The sequence below is a fragment of the Eschrichtius robustus genome, unplaced genomic scaffold (assembly GCF_028021215.1).
Source record: "Eschrichtius robustus isolate mEscRob2 unplaced genomic scaffold, mEscRob2.pri scaffold_542, whole genome shotgun sequence".
Classification (NCBI taxonomy): domain Eukaryota; kingdom Metazoa; phylum Chordata; class Mammalia; order Artiodactyla; family Eschrichtiidae; genus Eschrichtius; species Eschrichtius robustus.
Genome location: NW_027175430.1, coordinates 102,493 through 118,020, shown reverse-complemented (window position 1 = coordinate 118,020; position 15,528 = coordinate 102,493). Strand labels below are relative to the sequence as shown.

The 15,528-nt window shown below is 54.2% G+C and overlaps 1 long non-coding RNA gene across 1 annotated transcript; it reads left to right on the top strand.

Annotated features, from left to right (window-relative positions):
- The first annotated feature begins 303 nt into the window (after positions 1 to 303).
- On the top strand, positions 304 to 12,021 carry LOC137757967 (uncharacterized). Its single transcript, XR_011072642.1, has 2 exons — positions 304 to 526; positions 11,649 to 12,021. It is a non-coding gene; the product is annotated as an uncharacterized lncRNA (long non-coding RNA).
- The last annotated feature ends 3,507 nt before the right edge of the window (positions 12,022 to 15,528 follow it).

Sequence of the window (15,528 nt, the reverse complement as noted above, 5' to 3'; positions counted from 1 at the left end):
TCGGGTAAATACCCAAAAGTGAATTTTCTGGGTCATATGTTGGTACTATTGCCTTATTGTTCCAGGAAGTCGCTGGCGAAGTCAGGCCGGGTCCGCGGGCTGCGCACAGCCCCTCCCGCTCCTCCCGCTCCTCCCGCTCCTCCCGCTCCTCCCGCTCCTCTCGCTACTCCCGCTTCAGCCTGAGGACAACCGGCAGCTGCCAGCGCACCGACTGGCGGCGGATTAGCGGCGGGTGCGTGTCTCTTTAAGGGGCCGGGCCTGTGCTGCAGAGGGGAGGGCGGGGTAAGCGTCGCTCCCCAAATGAGTGTGTGGGGGAGAGAGCTAGCTAGCAAGCGACGCAGGCCGCCCCTGCCGCCGCCGCCGCCGCCGTCGGACCAGCGGCCTCCTACCCTCCTCTCCCTCCCGTCGCCCTACCGCGGGGAGGAGGCTCGCGTCGCCGTCTCCAGCCGCTCCCAATGAAGCAGCTGCCGCCGCAGCCGCCTCCGAACATGGGGGATTTCTACGACCCCGAGCAACCGACCCCTGAGTAAGTATCAGCTCAGCGGCTTCCCGCTACCCTCGGCCGCCTCCTCCGTGCCCCCTCTTACCTCCACTATGACAGAGTCCACCTCCTCGCTGCCCCCCTCTGACCCCCCATAACAGGGTCCACCTACTCCGTGCCCCCACTTACCGGCACAGTGACAAGGTCCACCTCCTCCATGACACCTCTTACCTCCACAGAGACACGGTCCACCTCCTCAGTGCCCCCTCTTACCTCCACAGTGACAGGGTCCATCTCCTCCATGCCCCCTCATACATCCACAGTGACAGGGTCCACCTCCTCCGTGCCCCCTCTTACCTCCACAGTGACAGGGTCCACCTCCTCCGTGCCCCCTCTTACCTCCACAGTGACAGGGTCCCCCTCCTCCGTGCCCCCTCTTACCTCCACTATGACAGAGTCCACCTCCTCGCTGCCCCCCTCTGACCCCCCATAACAGGGTCCACCTACTCCGTGCCCCCACTTACCTGCACAGTGACAAGGTCCACCTCCTCCATGACACCTCTTACCTCCACAGAGACACGGTCCACCTCCTCAGTGCCCCCTCTTACCTCCACAGTGACAGGGTCCATCTCCTCCATGCCCCCTCATACATCCACAGTGACAGGGTCCACCTCCTCCGTTCCCCCTCTTACCTCCACAGTGACAGGGTCCACCTCCTCCGTGCCCCCTCTTACCTCCACAGTAACAGGGTCCAACGCCTCCGTGCCCCCTCTTACCTCCACAGTGACAGGGTCCACCTCCTCCGTGCCCCCTCTTACCTCCACAGTAACAGGGTCCAATTCCGTGCCCCCACATACGTCCACAGTGACAGGGTCCACCTACTCCGTGCCCCCTCTTACCTCCACAGTGACAGGTTACACCTCCTCCGTGCCCCCTCTTACCTCCACAGTGACAGGGTCCAACGACTCGGTGCCCACTATTACCTCCACAGTGACAGGGTCCACCTCCTCCGTGCCCCCTCTTACCTCCACATTGACAGGGTCCACCTCCTCCGTGCCCCCTCTTACCTCAACAGGGACAGGGTCCACCTCCTCCCTGCCCCCCTCTTTCCTCCACAATGACAGGGTCCACCTCCTCCAAGCCCCCTCTTGCCTCCACAATGACTGGGTCCACCTCCTGCCTGCCCCCTCTTACCTACAAAATGACTGCGTCCACCTCCTCCCTGCCCCCTCTTACCTCCACAATGACAGGGTCCACCTCCTCTGTGCCCCCTCTTACCTCCACAGTGTCAGGGTCCACCTCCTCCGTGCCCCCTCTTACCTCCACAGTGACAGGGTCCACCTCCTCCGTGTCCCCTTTTACCTCCACAGTGACAGTGTCCACCTACTCCGTGCCCCCTCTTACCTCCACAAAGACAGGGTCCACCTCCTCCCTGGCCCCTCTTACCTCCACAGTGACAGGGCCCACCTACTGCCTTCCCCCTCTTACCTACAAAAACACCTCCTTGCTGCCCCACTCTGAACCCCCATGACAGAGTCCACCCACTCCGTGCCCCCTCTTACCTCCACACTGACAGGGTCCACCTCCTCCGTGCCCCTTCGTACCTCCACTATGACAGAGTCCCCCTCCTCGCTGCCCCCCTCTGACCCCCCATAACAGGGTCCACCTCCTCCCTTCCCCCTCTTACCTACAAAATGACAGGGTCCACCTCCTCGCTGCCCACCTCTGACCCCACATAACAGGGTCCACCCCCGCCCTGCCCCCCTCTGACCCCCCATAACAGGGTCTACCTCCTCCCTGCCCTTCCCTTACCTCCCATAACAGGGTCCACCTCCTCCCTTCCCCCTCTTACCTCCTTTATGACAGGGTCCGCCTACTCCGTGCCCCCTCTTACCTTCACAGTGACTGGGTCCACCTCCTCCGTGCCCCCTCTTACCTCCACTATGACAGAGTCCACCTCGTCGCTGCCCCCCTCTGACCCCCCGTAACAGGGTACGCTTCCTCGCTGCCCCCCTCTGACCCCCCATAACAGGATCCACCTTCTCCCTTCCCCCTCTTACCTCCATTATGACAGGGTCCACCTCCTCCCTTCCCCCTCTTACCTCCTTTATGACAGGGTCCGCCTACTCCGTGCCCCCTCTTACCTTCACAGTGACTGGGTCCACCTCCTCCGTGCCCCCTCTTACCTCCACTATGACAGAGTCCACCTCCTCGCTGCCCCCCTCTGACCCCCCATAACAGGGTCCACCACCTCGCTGCCCCCCGCTGACCCCCCATAACAGGGTCCACCTCCTCCCTTCCCCCTCTTACCTCCACAATCACAGGGTCTACCTCCTCGCTGCCCCCTCTTACTTCTACAATGACAAGGTCCACCTCCTCCGTGCCCCCGCTTACCTCCACAGTGACAGGGTCCAACTCCTCCGTGCCCCCTCTTACCTCCACTATGACAGGGTCCACCTCCTCCGTGCCCCCTCTTACCTCCAGAGTGACAGGGTCCACCTCCTCCGTGCCCCCTCTTACCTCCACAGTGACACGGTCCACCTCCTCCGTGCCCCCTCTTACCTCCACAGTGACAGGGTCCAACTCCTCGGTGTCCCCTCTTACCTCCACAGTGTCAGGGTCCACCTACTCCGTGCCCCCTCTTACCTCCACAGTGACAGGTTACACCTCCTCCGTGCCCCCTCTTACCTCCACAGTGACAGGATCCACCTCCTCCGTGCCCCCTCTTATCTCCACAGTGACAGGGTCCAACGACTCGGTGCCCATTATTACCTCCACAGTGACAGGGTCCACCTCCTCCCTGCCCCCCTCTTTCCTCCACAATGACTGGGTCCACCTCCTGCCTGCCCCCTCTTACCTACAAAATGACTGCGTCCACCTCCTCCCTGCCCCCTCTTACCTCCACAATGACAGGGTCCACCTCCTCTGTGCCCCCTCTTACCTCCACAGTGTCAGGGTCCACCTCCTCCGTGCCCCCTCTTACCTCCACAGTGACAGGGTCCACCTCCTCCGTGTCCCCTTTTACCTCCACAGTGACAGTGTCCACCTACTCCGTGCCCCCTCTTACCTCCACAAAGACAGGGTCCACCTCCTCCCGGGCCCCTCTTACCTCCACAGTGACAGGGCCCACCTCCTCCAAGCCCCCTCTTCCCTCCACAATGACTGGGTCCACCTACTGCCTTCCCCCTCTTACCTACAAAAACACCTCCTTGCTGCCCCACTCTGAACCCCCATGACAGAGTCCACCCACTCCGTGCCCCCTCTTACCTCCACACTGACAGGGTCCACCTCCTCCGTGCCCCTTCGTACCTCCACTATGACAGAGTCCCCCTCCTCGCTGCCCCCCTCTGACCCCCCATAACAGGGTCCACCTCCTCCCTTCCCCCTCTTACCTACAAAATGACAGGGTCCACCTCCTCGCTGCCCACCTCTGACCCCACATAACAGGGTCCACCCCCGCCCTGCCCCCCTCTGACCCCCCATAACAGGGTCTACCTCCTCCCTGCCCTTCCCTTACCTCCCATAACAGGGTCCACCTCCTCCCTTCCCCCTCTTACCTCCTTTATGACAGGGTCCGCCTACTCCGTGCCCCCTCTTACCTACACTATGACAGAGTCCACCTCGTCGCTGCCCCCCTCTGACCCCCCGTAACAGGGTACGCTTCCTCGCTGCCCCCCTCTGACCCCCCATAACAGGATCCACCTTCTCCCTTCCCCCTCTTACCTCCATTATGACAGGGTCCACCTCCTCCCTTCCCCCTCTTACCTCCTTTATGACAGGGTCCGCCTACTCCGTGCCCCCTCTTACCTTCACAGTGACTGGGTCCACCTCCTCCGTGCCCCCTCTTACCTCCACTATGACAGAGTCCACCTCCTCGCTGCCCCCCTCTGACCCCCCATAACAGGGTCCACCACCTCGCTGCCCCCCTCTGACCCACCATAACAGGGTCCACCTCCTCCCTTCCCCCTCTTACCTCCACAATCACAGGGTCCACCTTCTGTCTGCCCCATCTTTCCTCTACAATAACAGGGTCCACCTCCTCCGTGCCCCCTCTTACCTCCACAATGACAGGTTCCACCTCCTCTTTGCCCCCCTCTGAACCCCCATAACAGGGTCCACCTCCTCACTGCCCCCCTCTGACCGCCCATAACAGAGTCCACCTCCTCCCTTCCCCCTCTTACCTCCATAATGACAGAGTCCACCTCCTCGCTGCCCCCCTCTGACCCCCCATAACAGGGTCCACCTCCTCCCTGCCCTCCTCTGACCCCTATAACAGGGTCTAACTCCTCCCTGCCCCATTCTGACCTCCCATAACAGGGTCCACCTCCTCCCTTCCCCCTCTTATCTCCATTATGACAGGGTCCACCTCCTCCGTGCCCCCTCTTACCTACACAGTGACAAGGTCCACCTCCTCCGTGCCCCCTTTTACCTCCACAATGACAGGGTCCCCCTCCTCGCTGCCTCCCTCTGCCCTCCCACAACAGGGTCCCCCTCCTCTTTACCCACTCTTACCTCACTATGACAGAGTCCACCTCCTCCGTGCCCCCCTCTGACCCCCCATAATAGGGTACACTTCCTCGCTGCCCCCCTCTCACCACCCATAACAGGGTCCACCTCCTCCGTGCCCCTTCTTACCTCCACTATGACAGGGTCTACCTCCTCGCTGCCCCCCTCTTACCCCCCATAACAGGGTCCACGTCCTCGCTGTCCCCCTCTGACCCCCATAACAGGGTCCACCTCTTCGCTGCCCCCCTCTGACCCCCCATAACAGGGTCTACCTCCTCCCTGCCCCCCTGTGACACCTCATAATAGGGTCCACCTCCTCCGTGCCCGCTCTTACCTCCACAATGACAGGGTCCACCTCCTCGCTGCCCCCCACTGACCTCCCATAACAGGGTCCACCTGCTCGCTGCCCTCCTCTGACCCCCCATAACAGGGTCCACCTCCTCCTTGCCCGCTCTTACCTCCACAATGACATGGTCCACCTCCTCGCTGCCCCCTCTGCCCTCCCATAACAGGGTCCACCTCCTCCCTTCCCCTTCTTACCTACACTGGGACAGGGTCCACCTCCTCCGTGCACCCTCTTACCTCCACAATGACAGGTTCCACCTCTTCGCTGCCCCCCTCAGACCCCCCATAACAGGGTTCACCCCTTCCCTGCCCCCCTCTGACCCCACATAACAGGGTCCACCTCCTCCCTTCCCCCTCTTACCTCCACAATGACAGCGTCCACCTCCTCGCTGTCCCCCTCTGACCCCCCATAACAGGGTTCACCCCTTCCCTGCCCCCCTCTGACCCCACATAACAGGGTCTACCTCCTCCCTGCCCTCTTCTGACCTCTCATAACAGGGTCCACCTCCTCCCTTCCCCCTCTTACCTCCATTATAACAGGGTCCACCTCCTCCGTGCCCCCTCTTACCTACACAGTGAGAGGGTCCACCTCCTCCGTGCCCCCTCTTACCTCCACAATGACAGGTTCCCCCTCCTCGCTGCCTCCCTCTGCCCTCCCACAACAGGGTCCCCCTCCTCCTTGCCCCATCTTACCTCCACTATGACAGAGTCCACCTCCTCGCTGCCCCCCTCTGACCCCCGATAACAGTGTCCACCTACTCCGTGCCCCCTCTTACCTCCACAGTGACAGGGTCCAACTCTTCGGTGCCCCCTCTTACCTCCACAGTGAAAGGGTCCACCTCCTCCGTGCACCCTCTTACCTCCACAGTGACAGGGTCCACCTCCTCCGTGCCCCCTCTTACCTCCACAGTGTCTGGGTCCACCTCCTCCCTGCCCCCTCTTACCTCCACAGCGACAGGGTCCACCTCCTCCGTGCCCCCTCTTACCTCCACAGTGACAGGGTCCAACTCCTCGCTGCCCCCTCTTACCTCCACAGTTACAGGGTCCACCACCTCCGTGCCCCTTCTTACCTCCACTATGACAGAGTCCACCTTCTCGCTGCCTTCCTCTGACCCCTCATAACAGGTTCCAACTCCTCGCTGCCCCCCTCTGTCCCCTCATACCAGGGTCCACCGAATCCGTGCCCCCTCTTATCTCCATAGTGAAAGGGTCCACCTCCTCCGTGCCGCCTCTTACCCCCACTATAACAGGGTCCACCTCCTCCGTGCCCCTTCTCACCTCCACTATAACAGAGTCCACCTCCTCGCTGCCCCCTCTGACCCCCCGTAACAGGGTACACCTCCTCGCTGCCCCCCTCTGACCCCTCGTAACAGGGTACACCTCCTCGCTGCCCCCCTCTGACCCCCCATAACAGGGTCCACCTCCTCACTGCCCCCCTCTGACCCCCCATAACAGGGTCCACCTCCTCCCTTCCCCCTCTTACCTCCACAATCACAGGGTCCACCTCCTCGCTGCCCCCCTCTGACCCCCATAACAGGGTCCACCTCCTCCCGGCCCCCTCTTACCTCCATTATGACAGGGTCCACCTCCTCCGTGCCCCTTCTTGCCTCCACTATGACAGAGTCCACTTCCTCGCTGCCCCCCTCAGACCCCCCGTAACAGGGTATACCGCCTCGCTGCCCCCCTCTGACATCCCATAACAGGTTCCACCTCCTCGCTGCCCCCCTCTGACCCCCCATAACATGGTCCACCTCCTCCCTTCCCCCTCTTACCTCCACAATCACAGGGTCCACCTTCTGTCTGCCCCCTCTTACCTCTACAATGACAGGGTCCACCTCTTGCGTGCCCCCTCTTACCTCCACAATGACAGGTTCCACCTCCTCTTTGCCCCCCTCTGAACCCCCATAACAGGGTCCACCTCCTCACTGCCCCCTCTGACCGCCCATAAGAGAGTCCACCTCCTCCCTTCCCCATCTTACCTCCATAATGACAGGGTCCACCTCCTCGCTGCCCCCCTCAGACTCCCCATAACAGGGTCCACCTCCTCCCTGCCCTCCTCTGACCCCTATAACAGGGTCTAACTCCTCCCTGCCCCCCTCTGACCTCCCATAACAGGGTACACCTCCTCCCTTCCGCCTCTTACCTCCATTATGACAGGGTCCACCTCCTCCGTGCCCCCTCTTACCTCCACAGTGACAGGGTCCACCTCCTCCGTGCCCCCTTTTACCTCCACTATGACAGGGTCTACCTCCTCGCTGCCCCCCTCTGACCCCCCATAACAGGGTCCACCTCCTCGCTGTCCCCCTCTGACCCCCATAACAGGGTCCACCTCTTCGCTGCCCCCCTCTGACCCCCCATAACAGGGTCTAACTCCTCCCTGCCCCCCTCTGACCTCCCATAACAGGGTACACCTCCTCCCTTCCGCCTCTTACCTCCATTATGACAGGGTCCACCTCCTCCGTGCCCCCTCTTACCTCCACAGTGACAGGGTCCACCTCCTCCGTGCCCCCTTTTACCTCCACTATGACAGGGTCTACCTCCTCGCTGCCCCCCTCTGACAGGGTCCACCTCCTCCGTGCCCCTTCTTACCTCCACTGTGATAGAGTCCACCTCCTCACTGCCCCCCTCTGACACCCCATAACAGGGTCCACATCCTCACTGCCCCCCTCTGACCCCCCATAACAGGGTCTACCTCCTCCCAGCCCCCCTCTGACCTCCCATTATAGGGTCCACCTCCTCCGTGCCCGCTCTTACCTCCACAATGACAGGGTCCACCTCCTCGCTGCCCCCCGCTTACCTCCCATAACAGGGTCCACCTGCTCGCTGCCCTCCTCTGACCCCCCATAACAGGGTCCACCTCCTCCTTGCCCGCTCTTACCTCCACAATGACATGGTCCACCTCCTCGCTGCCCCCTCTGCCCTCCCATAACAGGGTCCACCTCCTCCCTTCCCCTTCTTACCTACACTGTGACAGGGTCCACCTTCTCCGTTCACCCTCTTACCTCCACAATGACAGGGTCCACCTCTTCGCTGCCCCCCACTGACCCCCCATAACAGGGTCTGCCTCCTCGCTGCCCCCCTCTGACACCTGATAACAGGGTCCATCTCCTCCCTTCCCCTCTTACCTCCACAATGACAGGGTCCACCTCCTCGCTGCCCCCCTCTGACCCCCCATTACAGGGTCTACCTGCTCACAGCCCCCTCTTACCTCCACTATGACAGTGTCCACTTCCTTCGTGCCCCCTCTTACCTCCACTATGACAGGGTCCACCTCCTCCCTGCCCCACTCTGACCCCACATAACAGGGTCCACTTCCTTCGTGTCCTCTCTTACCTCCACTATGACAGGGTCCACCTCCTCCCTACCCCGCTCTGACCCCCCATAACAGGGTCCACTTCCTTCGTGCCCCCTCTTACCTCCACAATGACAGGGTCCACCTCCTCTGTGCCCCCTCTTACCTCCACTATGACAGGGTCCACCTCCTAGCTGCCCCCCTCTGACCTCCCATAACAGGGTGCACCTCCTCCGTGCCCCCTCTCACCTCCACTATGACAGGGTCCACCTCCTACGTGCCCCCTCTTACCTCCACTATGACGGGGTCCACCTCCTCCCTGCCCTACTCTGACCCCTCATAACAGGGTCCACCTCCTCCGTGCCCCCTCTTACCTCCACAATGACAGGGTCCACCTCCTCTGTGTCCCCTCTTAAGTCCACAATGATAGGGTCCACCTCCTCCGTGCCCCCTCTTACCTCCGCTATGACAGGGTCCACCTCCTCCCTGCCCCCTCTTACCTCTATTATGACTCGGTCAACCGCCTCCCTGCCCCCTGTTACCTCCATGATGACACGGTCCACCTCCTCCCTGCCCCCTCTTACCGCCAGTATGACAAGGTAAGAGTATTAGCTAGAATTTTCCATCCCAGTGTGCCCAGGTGGGAATCTCTCCCATCAGGTTTTGGAAGCAGAGTTCCAGAGACTTCCCCGCCCAAAATGGCTGGGACTTAAATTCATCGATAGCCTGGTGTTCTTAGGGACTCTTTTAATGTATCTGGTCAGTTTTGCCTGGGTGTCTTTATAAATAACTCACCACCTCCCAAAACATTTTCAACTTTGCCTCCCAAAAAATGTCCAAAACAGCAAGATCGATGCAAAGACCCATGAGGATAATGGAAAGAGATGCAAAGCGTCTTTGAAAGAGAGACGGGTCTTTGCAGATGCTCCTGGGAAAATTTGTCAATGCATTTGCAGGAAGTACGGTTCGGTTCATGTGTCCAGGTAGCGTGAATGGACATATTCACCAAATTAAGGAAAAAGACTGCTTATCATCACCGACTCCCAGCCGGGGACCAGGTACAGGTCAGCCAGCGGCGGAGTTAAGGTGTGAGATTCCACTGGCCCGGAGCGAGTCTGCAGGGTGATGGGCAGGGCTGTGCTGAGTGAGGCCTGATGTGGAGAGCACAGCTCACTGCCCCAGCCAGGGAGTGGACGGAGGGTGGCATCTTCCAGGGGGGATCTGGAAGGGTTTTTCCAAACGGGCTCATGGCTCATATTGTGAATGGAGGGTGTATACAAAATACTGCAAGAGGCGAACAAAAGTAAACTCTTCAGAAACATCATTTTTAATGGCTGCATAGCATGCAATCCTGTAGCTGTATAATTTCCTTCCCAGTCCTAACCGTTGGATATACCAGTTGTTCCCTAATTATCTTTTTGCTACTCAAATATAATTTTCTTGCTGTGCAAATCACTAAGCACCTATAGCCAAACTGTGCCAGGCACGGGTCTCATACTTATATGAATTACCTAACATTCACAACAACCCAAAAGGCAGGTACTGTTATTTGCATCTTCCTGTGTAGTTTTCTCCTTTCTTAGTATCATTTTGTCCAGTGGAGTTACTGGGCCAAAAGATAGAATCACACGTCACGGTCGTTAAGTACCAGCAAATTTCATCTTCCCATAAGTCATGCGTGAGAGCCCCACTATTCTCAACTCTTCAGGAGCATCTGGTATTGCCATTGAAAAACTTTTAAAACAAGTAAATTTACTTCTTTGATAGATGAAAATGCCATATCATATTTTAGTAATTTGCATTTCCTTGATTATCTGTATTTGCAGTTCAAGAAAATGGGTGTTAAGAGTTTGACATGGGGAAATGGCTAAAATAATGACTGGTGACAAAACCAGAATAAAAATGGGGATCAAGTAAGGGTATAATAACTAAATATGATGCATAGAAGAGACTAGAAGGAAATGCATCCAAATATCAGTGGTGGTTGCCTTCGGCAATGGAAATCTCTCCCTTTTTCTTTGTCTCCCTCTCACATACACATTTGTTAAATGTGTCTGCATTATTTCTGTATTCATAAAATATTTTACAAATTGTTTGGAAAAACAATATGTTAAGCCAAAACCTCAAACAAGATTATAAAATGAGAAAAACCAAGGAACGAGACTACTTCACTATGGGAAAAACTGCAGTATTGTGAGACAAGCAAGCTGTTTCCTTTTCAAGGCAGGGACTGGGGGAGGGTCAGAGGAGTCTGGAGCCCCAGGCCGAGTGAGTAGACGGGGATGAGGGTTGAATCGTGCCCACGTAGTAAGCGTTTGTGGCCTGAATCACTGCATCCAGGCCTGTCTGAGCAACACGACAGGTGTGAGAGTGTCACCACCAGACGTGTCCAAATTCCCTGCCCCGAGGCTGCAATGTGGTTTCATGCACCACGTTCACGAAGCCCGGGCGGGCCGGGGAGGGGGTCAGTGTCTGCCACATCAGATGCCCAGCGCCTGGGGACAGGCCCAGCTGTTACTGTATTGGGCAGGTGTCCATTTTCTTTACTGAAAAAGAGAAAACTGTTGAAGTCTGGGGTATATTTAGAACTCACAGACAGACGTGTTCAAGGGTAGGGGTGTGTACTCCTTTGGGGGAAAAAGCTTTCAGCAGTGTTCTCCAGCTGGTTAGTATTGACCTCTGGCCCAGGGATGCTGTAGCCAGGAGTTATTCTTTTTAAAAAACGATGATGTATTGTTTTCTATTGAAGTAGAGTTGATTTACAATGTTATGTTAGTTTCAGGTATACAGCAAAGTGATTCGGTTATACATATATTCTTTTTCAGATTCTTCGCCATTATAAGTTATTACAAGATATGGAATATAATTCCTCCCTGTGCTGTACAGTAGGTCCTTGTGGCAGGAGTTATTCTTAGGAGGGGTTGTTCCTCGTTGAAGAAAGATCCCAGAGAAACAGCGTCAGTAAGATGTTCTCTGGGAAACGGTGTCCTTACGTTCATCCCCTCTCATCCTCTTTTCCTGCAGAAATTTGAGGATGACATCACCTATCGGCTAAACAGAGGTCGGAATGGGCACGACTACTAGGATTACCACCAGCGCCACCACGATGAGGATGCTGCGATCGGTCCCTGGAGCCCCTACGGCTTCAGGCACGGAGCCAGCGTCAACTACGACGACTACTGACCGTCACTCAGGCGGGCTCGGGGCTGCAGGCTCCGCACGATGCCCGGGCTGTGTCTGCTGCGCCTGTTCTCGGTTCATCCTTCCTACCCGCTTTCTGTGGCCACAAAGGAAGAGTTAAAGCAAAGAACGTAAATGCCTTTCGAGGTTTCATGCAAGTACCTAACAATGCATGCATTTCATTTAAAAATAGAAATAAAAACATTTTGTTAACACATCTCAGAGTTCACTTGGATGAAACTTGAGCTGGCGAGAGTTTTCCTTCCCTGCATGTTTCTGAGGTTGAAGCAACTTCTCAGAGGCACCTCCCCTCTGCTATCTGAAGTGTTACCTCTCCAAGAATTCCCACCACCCCAGACCATGGGACCGAGCAGGGGTCTTCAATGTATTAGAATTCAGTCCACACTAAATGCCAAATTAAGAATAAAAACGCAAGAAAATTTAGCTGGAAATTAATTTAAGGTCACAGAACACGGTTTGGGGGATTAAGCATCCACGTGGGTTTGCAAATTTGCTGTTCCACATCCCGAGCCAGAGGTGGACCTGTTTAATATTGTCAGGCAGGCAAAAAAGGGTAATAGAAAAAACACGGAAGTTTGGTTGATTACACAGCCTCACTTGTCTTAAAAAATTAAACCTTGTCTAATGAGTTCAGGAAAGATTTACGAATATACATTGCGTCATGTTTAAACAATCTGAGTGAATGAAAGAGAAAAGTGTCCTGGGGGTGGGTAGAGGGAGGGGAGGAAAGTGGGGAGGTGACACCTGCAGAGGGGACGGGCCCTCAGAATGGCTCTTGAACTCGTGTGGGTCACAGACCCTCTGACAGCCTGATGGAAGCTTTCTCAGAAAAATGATACGTGATTTTGCATATAGTCTCTGAAACACATCCTCATTCACAAGCTGCAGATGATAAACCCCTGGGTTTGGTGGGAAGTTCCTACCAGCATCAGGAGACCAGTGTTTGTGGACAATCCTTTGGAATCCTTACAACTTTTAAAACTTTGTGGTAAAATGTACACAACATAAAATCCATCATTTTAAGCAGTTTTAGATGTATAGTTCAGTGGCATTAAGTACATTCAGCTTGTTGTACAACCGTCCCACCCTCTACGTCCAGAATCATTTAATCTTCCCCAAACTGAAACTCTGTCTCCATTAAACACTCACTCCCCATCCCCTCCCCCAGCCCCTGGTACGCACCATCCACTTCCTGTCTCGGTGAATTTGACTCCTCTGGGGATCTCATATAAGTGGAATCAGACACACAGTATTTGTCCTTTGGTGACTGGCTTATGTCACTGAGCATAATGTCCTCAAGGTTCATCCATGTTATAGCAGGTGTCAGAAGTTCCTCCCTTTTTAAGGCTGAATAATATTCTATTTTGTGTGTAGCCCACGTTTTGTTTATCCATCATCCATCAGCGGACCCTGGGTTGCCTCCACCTCCTGGCTGTTGTGAGTAATGCTGTGGACACGGGTCTGTAAACATCTCTTCATGTCCCCACGTTCAATTCTTTTGGGGATATACCCAGAAGTGGAATTATTAGATCAGATGGTAACTCTGTTTAATTTTTCGGGGAATCACCACACATATTTTCCACATCAGTTGTACTACTCTACATTTTGATATAACATAGAGTTGTAATAGGGAAGAACATTTTGTATTCTCTTACAAGTTAATCACTAAAGGGATGTTGCCGATAAGCTTAAATTCCACACAATGGCCCATCTCGGACCCTTGCCTCCGAGAGATGAAGGTAAATGAGCATTCAGCTCAAACACCTGTGTTTAGCTCCCAAGAACCCTCCTGAGCAGGCCCACCTGTGAATGACTGCAGGAGGGAGAAATGAACACCTCCCCTCCGGAGGCTGACGGGAACCAGGAAGTGCTTGGCTTTAGTCCCGCCCCTTGTAGTATAAAAGGAGCCTGACTGCTGCCGCAGGCAAGACGGCTCCTGGGGGCACGAGCCCACCGTCTTCTGGGTTTGGGGGCTCTCCGAAGGAAGTCGTTATTCTTTGCCCAGCAACTCGTCTCCTGATTATTGGCCTGTCCTGTGGCGAGCAGTGAGAGCTTGGGTAACAGGGTTCCATGAAAACTTTCGTTTCTTTTTCTTCACTCCTCTGGGGCAGCCGCAAACCCCAGTGCAGCGTTGAGGGGGAGGCGGGGTGGGCGTGATGGAAAGGACGTCTTCACTCTATTCCTCATCTTACATGTTGCCGTGCTTCTCCATCAAGTATGTGTGCTGGGTGTTCTTGGTCGACGTCTTTTGTCAAGTTAAGGAAATTACTATTCTTTTAAAAATATGCTAAGAAAGACTTTAAATGTCATATATGGAGGCTGAATTCTAGTTTCTTTATCTGTTGAGATAACATATCCTTTTAAATCTGTTAATTAACAACAGTTCTAGTAATACATTTTCATATTAATCAGCCTCATTCCTGGAATAAAAACGAACTTGATCCTGATATTCTTTTTCAGTGTTGGATCTGGTTGGATCATATTTGTTGAGAATTTTTGCATCCGTGTCCATGAGGAAGATTGGGCTGTAGTTTTCTTTCCCGTTCCGTTTTTGTCAGTTTGGTTGTCCGGCTTATGCTGGTTTCTTAAAATGAATTGTTTATTATTTCTTCATGTAAGAATGGAATTATCTGTTTCCTGAATGTTTGGGAGCATTGTGATAAAGCCATTTGCACGTGGTGTTTTCTTCATGGTAAAATTTTTGACCATTGCATGCATTTCTTTTACAGGTAAAGGATTATTCTGGCTTCGTTTCTCTCCTTGAATCTGTTTTGCTAAATTCTATCTTTCTCAGTAGTCATCGATTATATGAAAATTTGAAGGGTGTTGAGAGTTGGTCTCAGGATCTTTTTTTCTCAGTAACATCTGTGGTTATGGTTTTTTTCACTCCATTTCATTTGTGCCTTTAAAAAAAATGAATCTTGTCTTTTCAAACATGTAGTTTTTGCCTTGTTGATGTGCCTCTCTATTTCACAAATTTCTGTTCTCTTAATTTCCTTCCTTCTGCACCTGTGGGTCTTTGATTTCTGTTAGATCTTAGCTCAGTTTTGAGCCTTATTTTTTTCAAAGGCCAATTCTTACTATTCTAAGTTTCCTTTCAAGAATTGCATCCCATGAGTTTGATGTGAAAAGTTAGATGATGAATTTGTCTAATTTCAATTATAATTTCTCCTTTGACCCTTGAGCCGATTACAAGTGTTATGAAATTTCCAAGTGAATGAATTTTTCTAATGATCTTATTGGCTTTGTTTTCTAACTTAATTGCATTGGGGTTTTTAAAAACTGTAGTCTGATCATAATTCTTTGAAGTATACCAAGGTCAGCTTTACATCTGAGCGTGTGCCAAACCAGCACGTGTTCATGTGTGCCTGAAAGGAATGTGTCTTTTCCAGACATCAGATGCAGTCAAGTGCATTAGCTCAAGCCCGATGGTGACACTGTTCACACCTTCTATTTTCTTACTAATTTTCTTGGTTCATTTGATCAACCGATTACTGATAGGTGTGTTAAAATCTACTATGACAATGGATTTGACAAGTTTTCCCTCTAATTCTGTCAGTCTGGCTTCGCATGAGGCTATACACAAAGTCACATGGGACACACATCTAGAATCGATACATTTTCCCAGTGAATGGAATCACTTATTGTTCTGCAGCAAATTTCCTTATTTCTAATGATGCTTTTTGCCTGAATTCTCCTTTGC